Consider the following 6249-nt stretch of genomic DNA (forward strand, 5'->3'; position numbering starts at 1 on the left):
CTCCGTGTGAACAGGGCATTACTTTGCATGAATTTACTGCGAATTAAAATCTCCGTGTGAGCAGGACATTACTATTGTTAATTATTATGGTTCCTGTCAGTTTGTCTCTATATAATCAATACCCAACTATTATTGCATAGTGTTCAAAGGATTTATAAAGCGGAAGCATACTATGTCGAAATAGTGCACGGCTTCTTTTTCTGAATAAAACAGTGCCCACGCCGGGATCGAACTCACAACCCCGAGATTATCAGTCCGACGCGCTACCGATTACGCCATAGACGCCGTCATCTAAAACACTGTAGTATAATAAATATATATATATATATATTATTATAACAGTAACTTGATTCGAAGAGCCGTATCACGTCAAGTTGACAGGCGCGGATCATCAGATCAAACGAGACGCGAAGCGATGATGATCCGCGCCTGTCAACGAGACGTGATACGGCTCTTCGGATCAAGTTACTGTTATAATGATAAATTTATTATATACCCCTTAACAACGAGCAAAATATGATAAAAGAAATTTTTTTTTGGGATCAATTACATAAATTTTATTCATTAAACAAACCATTTTGTCAAGGAACTTTTTGATGCGCGAGAATAAAAACGTCATTTATCTGTGTACTACGTCATCAGTTTCAGAGAGGAGTGATATGGATTCAGAAAACCACAGTGTGGTGATCCGGAACGTCGGATCACATCGTCACGTGATTGTGTAAATTCAACAGTAAAACTGAGTGACAAACAGTTGGGTATATAATAAATAAACTTAGCTTCAAATATTTTACACTTAAAGAAAAATCAAAGTACTATGAGTACTGATAGATGGTGGCATGAATGATTTTGTTTGTCACTAGCGAGAATTTTTCACTCATATTGAGACGCCACCATTGCTGTTAGAGGGCTGCATACTCAGCACTCAGGGTCATTGAGCAGTGAGGAATATTTTTTCTGTCCAGCACTCACTTCTATTCGGAACCTCGGTTTGACGGCCTCATCCTGAAAGACCGGTCCCCACGTCCCGCTGTGGGATTCGAGCCCGCGACGGAAGGATCGGCTCCTTACTCCATGACTCTAGAACAAACGCTCTTACCACTGTGCCACACCGTCACTGGCATGAATGAATTAAATGAAATAAAATATTATGATAATATATAAAATGATATGTAAATTATGAAAGTTTATAAATGCAATTCTTCACAATACATGTATTTGAGAACTGAATATATATTTTCGTCAGTATGATGAGGACATGCATGAAGTTGTTAAACTAATTATTGCATGGCATTTTCTACATTAGTTTTATTATAAAATAAAGTTTGAAGAAAAAAATGTGCTGAAATTCCAGAAACGAAAGATCGATCATTTCAATATTTTTTGCTATATGTAAATGATGTGGTGTACAGTTATAAATACAAATTTAAATGAAAACATTTTGAGGATGATGGACAGATTGAAATAATATTATATATTCAAATAATGGATTATGGGATCTTCATGTTTAATTTTTTTTCATTAATTAATCATTAAAACGTGTCAGTTTACACTAATTGTTAAATAAAGGGAATCAAAGGCCCTAATATATTTCTGTGACCGAAATTATTTATTTTAAGGAGCTTTCTATACATGCATGTATGGTTCCATTTAGACGCTCTTCCAAGTTAGATGTGTATTTTTTTTTCAATTGAAATCAGTTAGAGATATTCGAGGAACAATTATTCAACCCATGTGCATAATTATAGTGTATGTAGTTATATTATAATGGCACATCTTAAGTTGTCATGTGTTTCAAAGGGGGAATAGAACATCTACAGTGCATTTCCATCAGTGAATCATATGATTTTTTTTTAATTGAAAACTGCTTTTTGTAAAGAATTTTTACAACGTTATATGTTGCTCATTTTTTTAAGAACTTCGTATATTAAATAACCAATTCATTGTACCTTCTTCGCATAATTTGAAAATAATTTTATCAGAGACTTCAAGAATTGTAAATAGTCATACTTTTTTGCTTGATAAACTGTTCGAAAAGAAAAAAACCAGAAGAACAAAATAACAAAATATTTTTCGGCCTCTGTTTCTCATACTTAATCTTAATGTGCATTGACCCCGCTAGTCATTGTGCAATTCGAAGTTTTGGAAACAAGTGCAGAAGATTGACCTAAATTAAGCATACTGAATTCACAAGAAAATCCTAATATTTCATGTTCATGTATTTGTGTTGCTTTTTTGTCCCCCACTTTCACTGAAAGAGTGAAAGTGGGGGATATTAATTTGGGTCTGTCTGTCCATCCGTCCGTCCGTCTGTATTTCTTTTTTTTCTTTTTTTTTGTTTGTATGTTTGTATGTTGTTTAACGTCTCTCTCGAGAATTTTTCACTCATATGGGGAAGCCACCACTTGCCGGTGGAGAGCTTCAAATTTTGTCCTATACTCGGCACTTACGGCCATTGAGCAGTGAGGGATCTTTTTGTGCCAGCACCTACTGCGACACGGGATCTCGGTTTATACGGTCTCATCCGAAGGACCGGTCTGCACGTCCCACAGTGGGATTCGAACCCGCGACGTAAGGATCAACTCCTCACTCCGCGACTCTAGAGCAGACGCTCTAACCACTGCGCCACGCGGGGATCGTCTGTATTTTTGTCTGTATCACTTTCGTTTCCGCGCGATATCTCGAGAGCCCTTTGAGCTTTCGCAATGAAATTTTGCATAGCAACTCCCTATGGCCTAGAAAAGAACCCTGTTGATTTTGAGCTCAAAAGGTCAAAGGTCATAGATTCTGTCTGTTTTAACACTTTCATTTCAGCGCGATATCTCGAGAATCCTTTGAGCTTTTGCAATGAAATTTTACATAACAACTCCCTGTGGCCTAAGGAAGACCCCTATTGATTTTGAGGTCCAAAGGACAAAGCTCAAAGTCGTAAATTCATACATTCCGTCTGTGTGTAACACTTTCGTTTCCGGGCAATATCTCAAGAAGCTTTTGAGCTTTTGCAATGAAATTTTATACCATAATTCCCTAGGGCCTCTCTTGCCCCTCTTAAAGTGTCCCACCCCGTTTTTTTTTTTTTTTTTTTTTTTTTTTTTTATTTATTGTATTGAAAGTCGCTTAGCACTATTTATAGTACAGGGGCATGTGGAGAGTTACCAGGGGCATAAGGAGAGTTATTACGTATAATACAGGTTGTCGGCGGACTTTATTTTCTTATTACATCTATTAAAACTGTTTAGTAAAGGCTAAATTAGACAATATGTATTGTGTAAAATTTTGACAATATCGAACGTGAATATAAACAGCATATGTGACCTAATGTTTGCATTTAATTTGCAATATACAATGTAATCATGTGCCTCCGTGGTCTAGGGGTATGACTCTCGCTTATTTTTGAGCGGTGTCAGGTTCAAATCCCGGACGATCCTTACTTTTTATTTTATTTGTTTAGGGGGATCTGCCAAATGATAGTATTCAGTAAGTAAAATGAAAAGGTTATGACGTCTGGCTTGTACAATCTCATAAAAACATTATTACAGTGTGATAAATATTCTATATAAAAAGAATCTTCTATACACATATTAAAGAATAAGCAATCAAATCTTTATATCCGTATTGGCAATTTTTATTTGCTTAAATATACATGTATACATTTAATAATTCTATAAATCCAGGAGGGGAGTCCGACCCCGTCTTCCCGAACTGCGAATGTTCTTTTTTCCCTAAGCGGGGGACACTAATTCTCTAATTAGCTTGTTTCTAACACTTTTTAAAGGGTAAAGTTTTTTCGAGGCACTATGAAATTTTCAAATACACATGAAAAATATGGGTTCTTTATGTTCGTCACAGTCTTGTAATTATATATTTGATAAATTAGCATCCGTTCAGTAGTTTTTGTGTCCGAGATAATAAGACAATAGCTTTTTTTAGATACATGTAGAACCGTAACAAACATAGCAAATTTTGTAACATCATACCTGCCTTCAACAGCTCTCTTTTATGTAAACTTTTTTTAAGGGGTCGTGATTTTTTTTCCATTCTGAAAATACATCTTTTTCTAATATAGGATCGTCAACAGATATTAGAAATTCAAATAATCAAAAGACACTGTAAAATTTCAATTAACTGTAAAAGTACATGTATTATTCTATATTAAAAAAAAAAATCCACAAAATGTCTTAAATAAAACATTTGAAAAACATGCAGTTCTGCAACAAGGAATACGTAGCCCTCGAACCATGTTAATTGAATATTCTGAAATTGAGAAATTTGGGGATGGACTCTTTCATAAATAAGTTCATAAACAAGTTCAATTTATTTTCTCAAACCAATTACTGGTACATGAGGGTTTATGTACAATATATGCAAAAATAATATACAAGATACACATGGAATTGCGGAAATACATTTAAATTTTCAAGAAACAACAAAAATAATTAGGGAGGACATACTTGATCATATACTGTAGCCATGTAACTGCACAATTTAATTAAAACCTACAACAGGTTTAAAACCTACAACATGTATACATGTATATTGGAGGATACACATGGAATTGCGGAAATACATTCAAATTTTCAAGAAACAACAGAAATTATTAGGGAGGACATACTTGATCATACTGTAGCCATGTAACTGCACAATATAATTAAAACCTTAGAGTCAGCAGTTGACAAGCATAGAGTATCCCGTATCCCGTAATTAGGTAGTAATACCAAATTGAGAAATCTTGTTATTAGCTTTTGTCGCATATCCAAGAAACGGCTGAGAGTATGTTGGTCTAACAATAATTATTGGTAAGGTCTTAGAATGTGAAACCATTATCCATAAATATTTATTTCCTCAGATTTTTTTTTAACATGTAGTAAATTTTATTGAAATTTTACATCTACACGACGTAAGAAAGGCCGTGTGTACAAATTGACTTTTCACATTTGTTTCATATTCACAAAACAGTAAACTTTGTGTACGAATTAACTTCTGTGGTTTGCGTACGAATTGACTCCTTCTATACGACTCGGTTTGTGTACGAGTTGGTTGTAAGTCGGCGAAATTTAATGAATATTCATGAGGCGAGAAATATTATAACGGCAAATATCAGGGATTAAACTTTGTGCCCATCAACAAAATATCATTGAAATAATTTGAGAGTATTTCTTAACCTTGTATATGTTATTTTTGAACATCAAAACAACCCCACTTTCATTATTTTGTCTCTGCAAAAATCGCCGCTGGGGTCTGATTTTACACAGTTGTTTGTTCATAGCCCAGAGTGGCAGCAATAGCCTGTTACTATAATATAAATAGCCACCGTCTAAAAATAAACAAAATAACTCTTCGCAACCCCCCCCCCCCCCCTTCACTCAACTAAAGTTCTCTTAAACTATCTGTACATTATACTAAATCCATTAAGGAAGCGATTGCAAGGGTCGATGAAAAAAAATCCGTTCAATGAATTTTTCTCATTTTTACATATAATTTGCCCTACGTTAATGGTATCATAATATGAATATGTCAACCATGATCATCAGGGTTATAAGGATGATATGGTTGGCATAGTAACCTAATTTTTTCAATATTTTGATATTTATGAGGCGAAATTTTATATATGTCATACAGGTATCAAAACTGAAACAAAAGACTTCTGCTTGTTATTAAATTATATGCTTTATATTCAATGAAAATAAAAATTATATCGGAAACTATTGACAGATATAGTAATGCCACCGCTGCTTTGGGGAGTATTCATCGTAAATTTGCAGTAATATTTTCACTTCGAGAGCATTTTCAACGTCCTGACAAAATATTGCCCAACGATTTTTCCTAAAACTGATATATTTTGTACAAATTATTATAAGTGTAAGTGACTATGGTTAAAATATGAAGTAAGGTCATCCATTCATTTTGAAGCTACATGCATTTCAATACACCCCCCCTCCTCTTCCTAAAATATAAGATTTCATAAATTTTCGTATGATGGTTTCCTGCTGAACATTAAGTATGTATAATCTGTTAAAAGACTAAAGAAAAAACATTATGTATAGATTAATAAATACTTTTTTCCTGAAAAACTTGCGGTTGATGTTCATTTTATATGTAAATCAGAATAACAAAAGTAAAAATATAAAATCATGTAGGCTACTCAAAAAAATAACAGCAAACACACTTTTTTTTTTTTTTTTTTTTTTTAATTTTCCCGTCTCCAAAACATTCATTCCGTTATTATATCCATATAAATGTGCATATTCT

This window comes from Saccostrea echinata, unplaced genomic scaffold (genome assembly GCF_033153115.1).
Source record: "Saccostrea echinata isolate AGI-Se365-2 ecotype Australia unplaced genomic scaffold, CSIRO_AGI_Sech_v1 ptg000003l, whole genome shotgun sequence".
Classification (NCBI taxonomy): Eukaryota; Metazoa; Mollusca; class Bivalvia; order Ostreida; family Ostreidae; genus Saccostrea; species Saccostrea echinata.